Below are 12,817 nucleotides of genomic sequence, written 5' to 3'. Positions count from 1 at the left end.
ACAAGAGATGATTGCACTTTAGGTGGAATTATGACCTCATTGTTGACTTTATTTGGAGGTTAAACATGGCTTAAAAAGATGAATATTGCCAGGCTGTGATGGCATGGGCCTGTAGTCCTAGCACTTGTGAGGCAAAGGCAGGTGGGTTTCTAAGTTCAAGACCAGCCTGGTCTCTAGCATGGGTTCTAGGACAAAGTTACACAGAGAGACCCTACCTCATAAAAACAAAAAGAAGGAGGAGGAGTAAAAGGAAGAAGGAGGAGGAAGAAGAGGAAAAAGGAGGAGGAAGAGGAAGAAGAGGAAGAAGGAGGAAGAGGAAAAGAGGAGGAAGAGGAAAAAGAGGAAAAGGAAGAGGGAGGAGGAAGAAAAAGGAGGAGAAGGAGAAGAAGAGGAAGAGGAAGAGAGAGGAAGAAGAAGAGGAGGAGGAGGAGGAGGAGGAGGAAGAGGAAGAGGAGGAGGAAGAGGAGAAAGAAAAGAAGCAGCAGCAGCATATTGGTACCAAGTTTATAGGAGTGGGTTTGTGATAGTTAATTTTATTTCTACTTGACTGGGCTTAGGGACCTCCCCTCCCCCCACTCCAAGCTGGTAAGACATTCTTTTAGAGCACATCTGCCTTTAGCAGTTGCATACATCATCCATTTGGCTCCTGCCCCCAGGGCCCAACTGATCTTGTTGAATCTGGGTCCTGACTCAGATTTGCACTGACAGGTCAGGCCTACCTGAGAAGAAAGGCCCCAGAGTTCTTCCAGGATGCTAGGGCTCTCCTCAAAAGCCTATTTCTCAATATATGGGTGAATTAACCCCTAGTGCAGATGAATCAGTCTTAAATGACAAAACCACTAAGCATTTTAATCTCCCTGAGCTTCTAAATCCCTCCCAGAGAAGGTGAGCATTTCCAGTTTTCCCATTGTCTTAGTTAAGGTTTCTGTTGCTATGATAAAACACCATGACCAAAGCAACTTAGGGAGGAAAGGGTTTATTTGGCTGATGCTCCATATCACTGTTAATCACTGAAAAAAATCAGGTCAGGATCTCAAACAGGGAAGGCACCTGGAGGCAGGAGCTAATGTAGAAGCCACAAAAGGGTGTTACTTACTGGTTCTCCATGGCTTGCTCAGCCAGGCTTTCTTATAGAACCTAGGACCACTAGCCTTGGGCTGGTTCCACCCACAATGGGATGGGGCCCTCCTCCATCAGTCCTATGAAAATTCCTTAGAGTCCTGTCTAAAACTCTACTTGTGGAGGTATTCTCTTAATCTGAGGTTCCCTCTCAGATGACTTTAGTGGTATCAAGTTGACATAAGACTGTTCGGCACACTCATGGTGGGTCATCTTTTGATCCTTATTTCAGCCAACAACCAACCAACCAACCAACCAACCAACCAGCCAGCCAGTTGGGCTGGAACCCTTCCCAGCTAGCTGCAGAGTCGGCTAGGTAAGCCTGTATCAATGGGTTTTTGCCTAATGGAACTTTATGATCGTTGTGTATCTCACACCTCTGACACATTTGCGTATTCATGTCCCTCAGATTTCTGTTTGGGCAGATTAGAAAACGCAAGTTACTCTTTCCAATGTGTTCCCCATGCATCGCTCTGGGTGCCCCAGCTTTTTAGACACTTGAATGCAGTTACAGATCTAGAAGCATCACAACTGTCCCAGGAGGGGGCCATTGTTTTGGTGGCAAGGCCACCTACGAGTCACACCTCATTCTCCATGGGAAACAACAAGCAAATGAACACTCATGCTTGGCCGGCTTTCTCCATTTTATTCAGGGAGGAGTTTGTCACAGTGAAGGAGGGACAGAGGAAAACTGGCTCTTAGAAATATGGAGGCTCAGAAGTCTCTCCAACTTCCAGGTTCACACTGGAAAGTCAGAAGAGCTGGTGACACCATTCAGTCCGGATCCAAGGACTTGAGTACTAGGTCCCCCTGTCTTTGCACTTCAGTTCAGGCACTTAGCAGAATGAACCTCTGCCTGAATGAGGGCCATCTTCTTAGCCTACCAAGGCAAGTGCTAATCACTCCTGGCAGCTCCTTCATGACAGACCCCAAAGTATCTGAGCTGACGCACAAAATTATCCTGATATTACGCAAATATCACGCAAATTTGGTAGTAAACTCTATCAAATTTTATAAAAGAACTGTTCAACTGAAGGAACTTTCCTCAGACTAGCTCCTGGCTCTGCACTTTAAACCTGGTTTCTCTGTCACTCCCCACAGGCCTCTCTTACTGGCTTTCACCACATCACCACGGGAGGCGGGAGTTTTCCAGGAAACCATTCCTCTGGAGTAACTTTAACTAACATGCTCAGACGCGACTGAGCTCACCCATGGAACCATATGTGCATGCATAGCATACAGCTTGAAGTCATCCTACTCCTCATATTCTGCGCAGTTCTGGATCAAGTTTTGGGGAGTTAGATCCCCCAAATGTTCCCAGTTCCACTTCCAATTGACAGCAGGAAAAATGTGGCAGAGGGGAAGTTGAAGTGAGAAAGAGTCAGTGGCTTCGAATGACTGCACCTGGAATAACCCTTCTACACATTTTACACAAACACACAAGCCCTTGTGAAAGCATCGGTAGGACCTGCCCCCAAGCTCTGGAAGGAGGGGTGAGAGACAGCAAGCTCCATAGAGGGGCATAGTCTTTAGAGATGAAAGAGACCCAGAAAAGGGTAATTATAAAGGTGAAGACCTCAGAGCTGCAGCCTCTGGCACAATTATCTTAACAAGTTAAATTAGCCCCAGATAAACCTGTGCCTAATAACTCTAGGCTGCTTGTGCCTGGAGCTCCCATTTAGAAAGAGGACTTCAAAGCCCCAGGCCGGGTCACCGAAGGTGGTTATCACCAACCCCCAAAATACACACACACACACACACACACACACACACACACACACACCTCTTTACTTAAGACAGGGAGTTATTTATGTGTCTGTGTAGCTACCACGTGTGTGCAGGTGCCCCTGGAAGCCAGAAGCCAGCATTAGTTCCCACGGTTTTACAGGGCTGCAGGTGGTTGAGAGCTGCCTGGTGTGAGCTCTAGGATCCAAACCTGAATCCTCTGGGAAAGAAGCAAGCACTCTTAACTGCTAAGCCATCTCTCCAATCCACACCCTAACACTCTTAAGAGCAATTGCAAGACACAGAACCAGATCTCCAACAAGCCTCAGGAGGGGATAGTCCCTCTGCAGGGGCATGGGGAGAGGAAGCAGCGGGAGCAGAGATAGGGTAGTCTCTGTATGCAGGCTGGCAACCATCATGGGAGCTGGCTTTCCTCTTCATACCTCCACTGGTACCGAGCTCCAAAGCTCTGCAGACTTCTTGTAACTCCTTTCATTTGTAGTTCTTCTGCCATGTCTGGGGTATGATTTATCTCACAGATACTAGAGACTTGGTCCCCAATGCAACGCTATTAGAAGGATGGTCGAACCTTCAAGAAAGAAATAATTGAGTTATGAAAATGCCACCCTCAGAAGGAATGCCTACCCCAAGAGAGTGGGCTAGCTCATCGTGGGAAAAAAACTAGTTCCGTGTGTGACACTCACAGCCCCTATTTGTGCTCCCACCAGGTGATGTCATCCGCCATATTGTTACAGAACACTGTCATCCAGAAGCCACATGGAGTGGGCTACTTGATCATGGTGTCTGAGCTTCCCAAACTGTAAGCAAAATAAACCTCTTTATATTATAATTATCCCACCTCAGGTATTTTGTCATAGAAACATACAACAGACTAAGATGGGGCTAGAGAGATGGGTTAGCAGCTAAGAGCAGGCATACTGCTTATATAGAGGACCCAAGTTCAGTTTCCAGCACCCACCTATGGTAGCTCACACCATGTATAATTCCAGCTAGTTCCTAAGGATCTATACTCTATTCTGGACTCTGCAGGCACCTGCCCTCATACATATAGCTATGCATGCATGTGTGCGCTCTCTCGAGTGTGTATACACACACACACACACATAATTGTACACATAATCAAAAATGAAAATAAATCTTAAAAAAGGATATATCCTTTTTCATTGCATTTATTTATACATACACACATATATGCATATACATATATTTCTAAAGTGTGTATATACACATATATATGTGCACACATGCACATGCGTAGAGGACTGTTTTCAGGATCTGGTTCTCTCCTTCCACCATATGGGTCCTAGGGATTGAACCCGGGTCACCAGGCTCAGTGATATCTCCCTGAACTATGATATATTCTAAGAAACAAAAATCATGAACCAGACAGTAGAAAAAGATGTTCGGTTAGCCTCCAGGAACTCTATATTCACAGCTGTTATGGCCTGAACCCAGACCGTGCCAACTCCGCATGGTACCGTCTAGCAGACTGGAGTGAGGTCTAACCTCAACTTGCACCCAGGATGAATGAGAACAGTGGGAGGGGCATGGGGGTGAAGTTCCTGCCCTGGGTCTTCGGCTGCCTAAGGTCTTGTTTTGCTTCTTTGAGGAGACCTGCTCCTCCCTCCCTCAGCCTTAGTGTCTCTGTTCCAGGGCAGTACCAATTCTAAGACCTTGATTAATTCTTAAGGAATATTCCAAAACTATCATCTAAGAGTCAAGACCCTGGGTTCAAGATCTGGGATGACTGGAGTATCAAGTTAGGAAGACTGGCCAGAGCAGATCAGCTCCAGAATAATAGAGCTATGAGCCCCAGACCAGCCAAAGCTGACGGCACTGAGCAGGACTTCACTGGTCTTCCGCTCAGGAAAACCCCATTCTGCCCTTAGCCAGCAGGAGAAAGAAAACAGGAAACACATGTTCTTAAAGGGACGCTGTGCACCTAGACTCAAGATGCCCTCCAGGGAGTCTGTGCCCTACATGGGGGCTTCTTACCCAGCCTGGGGAACCTGCCCTGATCGGCCCTTGAAGAAGAGAAACATTTGTCAAACTTATACAAAAAACACCAAAACTGTAGGCAGGATATTTGTAGTCTTACTAATTCCTGTGCAACCTTGAGCAAGGGGGCTCAGCCTCTCTGGGCCTGTGTTCTCTCTCTCTCTCTCTCTCTCTCTCTCTCTCTCTCTCTTTTCTCTGCTTCACACACCTCACTGGCTTTGCAACTATAAAGTATCACACACATAAAAACAAGTAGGAATGCCAGCGAGTCTTCCCATGCTCCCCACCGCTCCCCGTGCTCCCCTCCATTCCCCGTGCTCCCCACCCCTTCCTGCAAGTTCTAAGTTCCAGGATGCCTCCTCCAATTGCCCCAGAGGAGTGACTCACCCATGATGGCCCCTCTGGCATTCATCCTTTGCTTCTTCTCCTGTCAGGAGCTTGGCATCCTTCTCATCAGGTGTCTGGTCATCCTGTCATAAACTCAGAAACACCTTGAGGTCTGGCAGCCTGGCTACTCTTCATGTCCCTCCTTTTGGCAGCAGGTGTGTAAGAAGCCCTGGCTAGAGGTACAAGGCCTGGGTGAGAGAAAGCACGTTGTGACGTGCCTGAGCTCCACCCACATCTCTTCCTTTGATCCAGTTCTGACTGATGGGGACTTTTGGACTTGACCATCACAGTTGCTGGGCCCAGGTCACCGAGCCCAGAGGAGAGCAACCTGAAGTGGACTCTAGGGTCTCTTAGAGGAGACTTGGGAGGCACTCAGAATGCCTGAAGTTTTAAGAGGATAATGTGTGTACCAGCTCGTTGAGGGTGTCCACCTGTGCCCTCCATTTCCCCTCAGGAACATCCATGGTTTTTCCTTTTAAAACCGGGCCTGGGACCAATAACCTACCAAGCATCTTAAAGAAGGGCTAAGAATGGCTGGGCAGTGGCGGTGCATGCCTTTAATGTCAGCACTCAGGCAGAGACAGGGGCAGGGGCAGGGGCAGGGACAGGGGCAGGGGCAGAGGCAGAGGCAGGTGGGTCTCTTTGAGTTTGAGAGCAGCCTCATCTATAGAACATGTTCCAGGAGAGCCAGGGCTACACAGAGAAACTCTGTCTCAAGCAAACAAACAAACACAAACGAGGAGAGCTAAAAGGCCTCCTGAGGAGGGAGCATCCTGGGCTATGGGCTCAGCTCTATGAGCAGAGCAGAGCAGCTAAAAGCATGGAGATGGGTGGGTGTGAGCCTGGTCCTCACCGTGAGAACAAAATCTAAGCGGTAGATGGTAGCACCCAGGCCGAGGAGACAAGATGAGCTTGCGCCTCCTGTCTCTCTCTCTCCTGTGTGCCTGCTGACTGCAGAGGACTCTGAGCCATCCCATAAGGAGAGCAGAGTCATTGAGAGTCTGGGCCCCTGAGGCAGCACACAGACAGCCTCCTCCCAGCCAGGAGCCCACCCCAGGCGGTTCAGTCAGGGAAATGTGAGGATCTGTTTGTTTTACCAGCAAACATTACAGTGAGGCGAGTACTTAATGGGGGCAAGACTGCAGGAAAAACGGCCCGACGCTTCTAGTATCTTCTGGCCCACCTCCAACGTGGGCTTTGGAGTGTGGTCAGGTTCCCTCACTCAACCCTGATGTCATAAGTGTGCTATGTCAGAAACACAGATGAATGCGTTGGAGTCCTTTCACGATGTCAGCATGTGTTGAGTAACAAGAAATCTACAAGGTACAGCTGCTCCACTGGCAGAATGTCAGCAAGTAGCCTCGCTTGCCTTGATAGCTCTGGCCAAGGCAAACACCGTTTCTTTTTATTATAATCTTAACTGCTAATATTAACTCTCAGATCATACATCATGCAAACACATGGACACACAGAGAGAGAGAGCTTTAAAAAAGCAAAACAAAAAAGTCCACAGAAGTGTTCAAGAGATTTCAAAAGAGACCAGAGAGGCATGGAAACATCAAAAAGAGTCTCCAAAGGGGAACAGTGGACCAGGATGGGAGCTCTGCTGAGTGATCGCTGGAGCCCTGCTGCTGATAAGCCACAGGTTTGAGCAGAGTTCCAGAGAAAGGAGTCTAAAGGCAGAGGCAGTACAGAACTGTGGAGGCTGGAGGAGCAATAGGCGAACAGGTCTGGATATACGGACAGACAGAAGACCCAGAGAGACAAACGGGAAGATAGGCATATCTGCAAGTCAAGTAGGCTGCATCAACAGTGGGGACCAAAGTAAGCAGAGGTCCCTGGAACAGCTGGGAGCTCTCTCTTTTAGGGCCCTAGGCACACCCTCTGCATGAGCTGGGTGGCCAGATGATGAGCTGATGGGGCCATGGCTATTGAAGAGTTAAGTGTCCTTCTCCCTTGGGGTCCTTTAAGGGAGTTTCACCCTTTCCGGTCTGTTTTTCTTGACATGATTTTTAATATGCCCTTCACTCTTCTAGACTGGATTTATTCTAGGCTGGCACCCAAGAATAAGTCGTTTATCACTCTTTATCAAGTGGTTGGTGGGTCCCATAGATGGCACTGTCCGCATGTCCACCTCTTCCATCCTCAGAATGGAGTCAAAAGCTACTTGCAAAGTGGAGTTTCTTGGGCCAAGGAATAGTATGAAAACCACTATTCTATTCAATAGAGAGTAAGTTAGGGTGGGGCACTGCCTGATCATGTGTCATGGTGGGCCCGGTAGATGGAAGCTTTAAGCCTGAACACTGGGTGCATTTGTTCTTGCCTAACCTTGCATCTTCCTGTTCCCATCCTAATCCCACCCAGGCTGGCCATGCTGACCCTGTTTAGCAGGCTCCTGGTTGAAACCTGTCTATTCCAGCTGTTAGCAGTATACTTCTAGGGCCTCTCCACTCTGCTTTGGGGCTCTCTAGGACCCAAGTCCCTCTTCTTCCCTTTCTGGGTACTACCCCTTCCTTTCTCAGAGGCTGCTGAGCTCTGTGATCATCCAGAGGACAGATGAGGCTTGCCTGTATAACAGGCTCACACTGATGCAATGCCTTCATGCTACGGGCTGTCTGTGCCTTGACCACTTGACAAGGAGCAAGCCCAAGGTATAGACACTGGACCACCAACCTGCTTCTGTACCTGGTGTTATCATCCCATTTTACAGATAAGAAGACCTAGGACTCCAAGAGTAGAGCCTGTGCTCTGACATCACTATGTCACATTGCCTAGAAGCCATAGATGCTCAGTAAATTTGTTAAGCAAAACAGATGTGGCAGACTGACTCCCAGTGGTAAATGAAGTCCCCTAGTGTGAGGGGGTTCTGTGGCATTCTGAGGATGCTCCCTGAAGACTGAGGGAGGGTCACATGATCTCACTGGCCTGGCTTATCTACCAAGGTTTTCAGGAGTGTGTGTGGTGTGTACTTATATGTATGTGTGTGTCCTACAAAGACCTGGCAAGGGAAGTACAAGAGATTTTTGGTGCTAGGTAATAGAAAGAGGACACAAATATAAGAGATATACTGTCTTAGTTGGGGTTTTATTGCTGTGAAGAGACACCATGACCATGGCAACTATTATGAAGGACATTTAATTAAGGCTAGTTTACAGTTTCAGAGGTTCAGTCCATTATCATTATGGTGGGACACATCAGGCAGACGTGGTGCTATAGGAGCCCAGAGTTCTACATCTTGATCTGAAGGCAGCCAGGAGACACTAGGCAGAGCCTGAGCATAGGAGCCTCAAAGCCCACAGTGATACACTTCCTCCAGCAAGGCCACACCTCCTAATAGCACCACTCCCTATGGCCAAGAATTGAAACCACCACACATGTGTGTGTGTGTAATTTTCTAGTAACTTCATTTAAAATAGAAAAAGAAAAAAAAAAGAAATATGCTAAATTAATTCATCCCAACACTTGGAAGGCAGAGGCAGGTGGATCTCTGTGAGTTTGAGGCCAGCCTGGGTTACAGAGTGAGTTCCAGGACAGCCAGGGCTACACAGAGAAACAGTCTCAAAACAAAAACAAAAACAAAAACAAAAACAAAACAAAACAACCCAAACCCCCCAAAAACCAAAACAAAACACCCTAATATCTTCTATTTGAGCAATTCTATAAGAAATGCTATCATTTTAAATATGTAACTAAAGTACAAAAGAGGAAAGAAGAAAGATCTTTTTCATTTGTTGTACTGAAACTACGAAGTCCAGCGAGTACTCTACAGTCAGAGCAGCACATCTCAGGGACTCGAGAGCCACACGTGACTCCTCACCACTCTTTTGCCCAGCACAGCTCTGATCTGGGCAGTTGAGGTCAGGCTGACCTGAGACTGTGCTCTGGAAGTCTCAACATGGTGCCTCCTGATGCTCTGGAAAGCTCAAATGGTCAGGTCTTGCTTAGCAAAGCATGATGCAAGTCTGTAAGTAGCAGGCAAGGAAACCCACGCTACATAAACACAAACTGCTCTGTGTTAAGATCCAGGGAAAGCCACCGACAGTTTTAATCTGAAGCAAACCCAGCATGTGTTTGTACTTTTCTATTTACAGTAGGCTCTGGGAGGAGGAGGCCCGTAAACAGCTCAAGGAGCGCCAAGTGGCCCGGCGCTCTCCACACAGCTGCACCTCGTTCCCCAGACCCTCAGGTTACAAGCAAGCCCAGATTAAACCAGAAAGATTTCATGACCAAGGAGCACGGTCTAGGAAATGTGAGGGGGAGGTGGGAATTGGAGGAAAGAGCCAGGCCAGGAAATTGTTGCCAGCTGTGGTATGTGAGCTCCAAAGATGGTAGACGCCTTGAGTCCTGCCCTATGTCTCTGGGCTGTGTGTCTACACACAGGAGAGGCACCCCCAAACTTTAAGCTTAGCCAGTTGGCTGAAAATGGCCCCCAGGAGGTCAGGCCACCCTTGCCAGGGTAAAATCTGAATAGATGGCTCAGCAGGACCCCTAACTTTCAAAGCCTTGTATTGAAATCCTTCATTTTTGAACTGTAGGCTTACATTTTCATTTCACACCAAGCCCTGCAAACTGTGCATCCAGTCAAGGGTAGAGGCAGACTCAGGCAACAAGAAGCCCTTCCTGGCCCAGGATTCCTGCCGGGGAAGGACTAGGTATTCTACTCCCTACAAGTCACTCAGAATGTTGTGGGGTTTCCAAAGTTCAGTTCACAATGATCAGATCATTTAAAGAAAAATACCACGACAATTTCCTACCAGAGTTTAAGTCTTAACTCTTAAAAACAAACAAAACTACTAATTTTTAACCTACCAAAGAATGTGCTTTTAAAAGCTGCCTTCCAGCCCTTCCTGAGGCTAAGGCCCTTTCTCTCAGCTCAAAGGGAGGGGCCTAAATCCTAGAGAGGGGACTTCAAAGCCACAACACAAAATTAAACAGGCAGTGGGAATATGCTGGTGTTGGTGGGCCACCCCTAGATTTACCAAAGACCTACCAATCAGGGTAGGCCTTACACCGTTATCTCCTGCCCCTCATGTCTCAGAGAAGCTACCTCAGTAAGTCTTAATCCTAGCACTTGGGAGGCAGAGGCAGGAGGATGTCTGAGTTCGAGTCCGGTCTACAGAGTGAGTTCCAGGGCAGCCAGGGCTACACAGAGAAACCCTGTCTCGGAAAAACAAAAACCAAACAAAACAAAGCAAATTCTTCTCTCTTTGGTTAGACTACCATCACTAGTGCAAAACTGAGTCCCCACACCTCCCGTCCTAAAACAAAAATGTCCACACTCATCCCCCCCCCCTCACCAAAAAAGTACTCAATTGGTCCTTGTTTATTTTCTTTGAAAGAAAACTTTCTGGAAAAAGTTGTCTAAGCTTGCTCTTTCCAGTTCTATTTGCCTTGGTCTTTCTCTGTAGGTCTTGTAGAGTGTGGACGGGTGTGGCTCAGTGAGTTCCTGTGGGAACAATCAGAGGATTACCTCCTCCAGCTTTATTCCTCAGGACCCAACCACCCAACAGGAGAAGCAGGGACACCTACGGGAGAGTGTTTCCAAAGTCCCACCAAGAGGGGAGAAGCCACTCTAAATGCGGGCAGTGCCATTCCATGGGGTCCTAGACTGAGTAAAAAGGACAAGGGGAGAGAGCAAGCTAAGCGTTCGTGTTCAGGAACTGATAGGACTTCTTACTCCGCTGCCTCTGTGCCTTCCCGACCACAGTCTCCTCGAACTGTGAACTAAAGCCCGGGCCTCCCTTAGGTCGCTTTTGTCAGCAAAGGATGCAGATGCAGTGCTTCCCCCACTCCTGGGCAATGAAGGACCGCGTACTGTTAAATCCTGCTGCACATCTGCACTGTTGCCATGCGATTCAGACAAATCGAATAGCTAAGTGATTCAGACCCTACAAGGATTCCTGTTTGTTGTTGTATGTATGTGGTCACGTTCTTTGGTCTAATTCATAATTGCCTTTCCTTTTTATTTTTTATTTATTTATGTATTTATTTATTTATTTATTTGGGGAGTGTGTATACGTGTGTGTATGTGTATGTGTGTGTGTGTGTGTGTGTAGGTGTGTGTGTGTGTGTGCACGTGCATTGTGGTACTGGGCATTAAACCCAGTTCCTCAAAAATGGTAGGCAAATGTTCTCTCACCTCTGAGATATAGCCATCTAAGTGTGTGTGTATGTGTAGGTGTGTGTGTAGGTGTGTGTGTAGGTGTGTGTGTGTGTGGTTGTATGTGTGTCTTTTATTTTGGATATTATAATTACATCGTTTCTCCCTTCATTTTCTTTCCTCTTACCCTCCCATACTCCTCTCTGCTCTCTTTCAAATACATGGCCCCTTCCCCACTCTTCCTTCCTTCTCGCCTTTCCAAGATCGAATCTGAGTTCATTTTCTCTCTGCCGAAGATGCTCTTAGCCGCCCGTCATCAGATGAGGAGACTTACCACAGTCTGTTTCTCAAGGCACCTCTATTTCTCCTTTGTTTTTGCTCCCACACAGTCAGAGCTGGAAGTCACTCTGGCTCTGGGGCTTCGTTCTGGTATCCTCTGGATTCTGCCGTCTCGATGGAGAGTAGGTTGCCTATCCATTGCATCTTTCTTCTGGCCTCTAGGGCTTTAACCTTTGTGTTTGCTTTGCTTTGTGCACTCAGCTGCCCCACAAGGGATAAGGAGAAATAAGGGAGGAAGGAGGCAGCAAGCTTCTGCGACCTCAGGTTAGACCAAAATCTCTTCTTCCGTAAGAAACCCTGGAGGTGACACCATACGAGAACCTGAAATTGTCCCCAAGAAGGATGTTTAGTCTGAACACTGAACTGCCGGACCATAGCCCTAGGCCAAGGTAGAGGAAGACAGAAGGGAGTGGAGGGACTCCTACCTGAACTGTTGGCACTCAGGACACCGAGAGCTACCTCGTGACTCGTGGCCCTCAGCCGATGGCATGTGAGAGCACATGACAGACGCCATGTTCCAGCAAACACGGTAAGAGCTGCTGCATCAGTGCTGAAACCTCGTGTTCACAGCCAGATAAGTGGAGTCACAAGATCAGTGCCACCAGAAGAGCAGCGACCTGTGTTGTGTTCGTTGCTGTGTCACTGGCTCATAGACAAGTGTCTGTTGTGTAGCAAGAACTCAATACACTTTATCAAATTAACGGAATAGAATGAACCTTGCCTTCTGCCTCAGCGGGATCCTCGCTGCGCCAAGAACAGGATGTATTTACCCAGCTAGATGTGCATCCCTACCTTCTAAATCAAGACCACGCCCTCTAGCTATGTGGTCAGCCTTCCCGGGACCTCCCGACCTGCTCCTTACACAGGCTGAGAGACTAATCTGTGGTATCCCGCTTCACTCCACCACGTGGCTTGCATTTGAGAATCCTACAACAGCTCAAGCAGTCAGTGGTCCTCATGGTAACTGCTGTAAGACACATTCTTTTTCTTTTTGTAAACGCAGGGATTAGGACCAGTCAGTGAAGCACCTTCCCACGCAAGCGTGGGGATCTCAGTTTGATTCCCCAGCACCCATGAAAAAAATCAGGCACAGCTGCAAGCCAAGCCCCGAGGAAGTGGAGCTAGGCC

The 12,817-nt window shown here is 47.9% G+C and overlaps 1 long non-coding RNA gene across 1 annotated transcript, besides 1 other annotated feature; it reads right to left on the bottom strand.

Annotated features, from left to right (window-relative positions):
- Positions 1-1,745: 1,745 nt before the first annotated feature.
- Positions 1,746-5,421, bottom strand: 1810073O08Rik (RIKEN cDNA 1810073O08 gene). The gene is made up of 2 exons (NR_166916.2): positions 5,251-5,421; positions 1,746-3,433 (listed from the first exon to the last, which is right to left on the bottom strand). It is a non-coding gene; the product is annotated as an RIKEN cDNA 1810073O08 gene (long non-coding RNA).
- Positions 9,123-10,250: an enhancer, noted in NCBI's record as "VISTA enhancer mm1105". NCBI's record gives its function as "enhancer in: limb[9/11] | branchial arch[9/11] | nose[9/11]" and the evidence as "EXISTENCE:transgenic organism evidence [ECO:0001131][PMID:17130149]".

This window comes from Mus musculus, chromosome 17 (genome assembly GCF_000001635.26).
Source record: "Mus musculus strain C57BL/6J chromosome 17, GRCm38.p6 C57BL/6J".
Classification (NCBI taxonomy): domain Eukaryota; kingdom Metazoa; phylum Chordata; class Mammalia; order Rodentia; family Muridae; genus Mus; species Mus musculus.
This window is presented reverse-complemented; position numbering and strand designations above follow the sequence as displayed.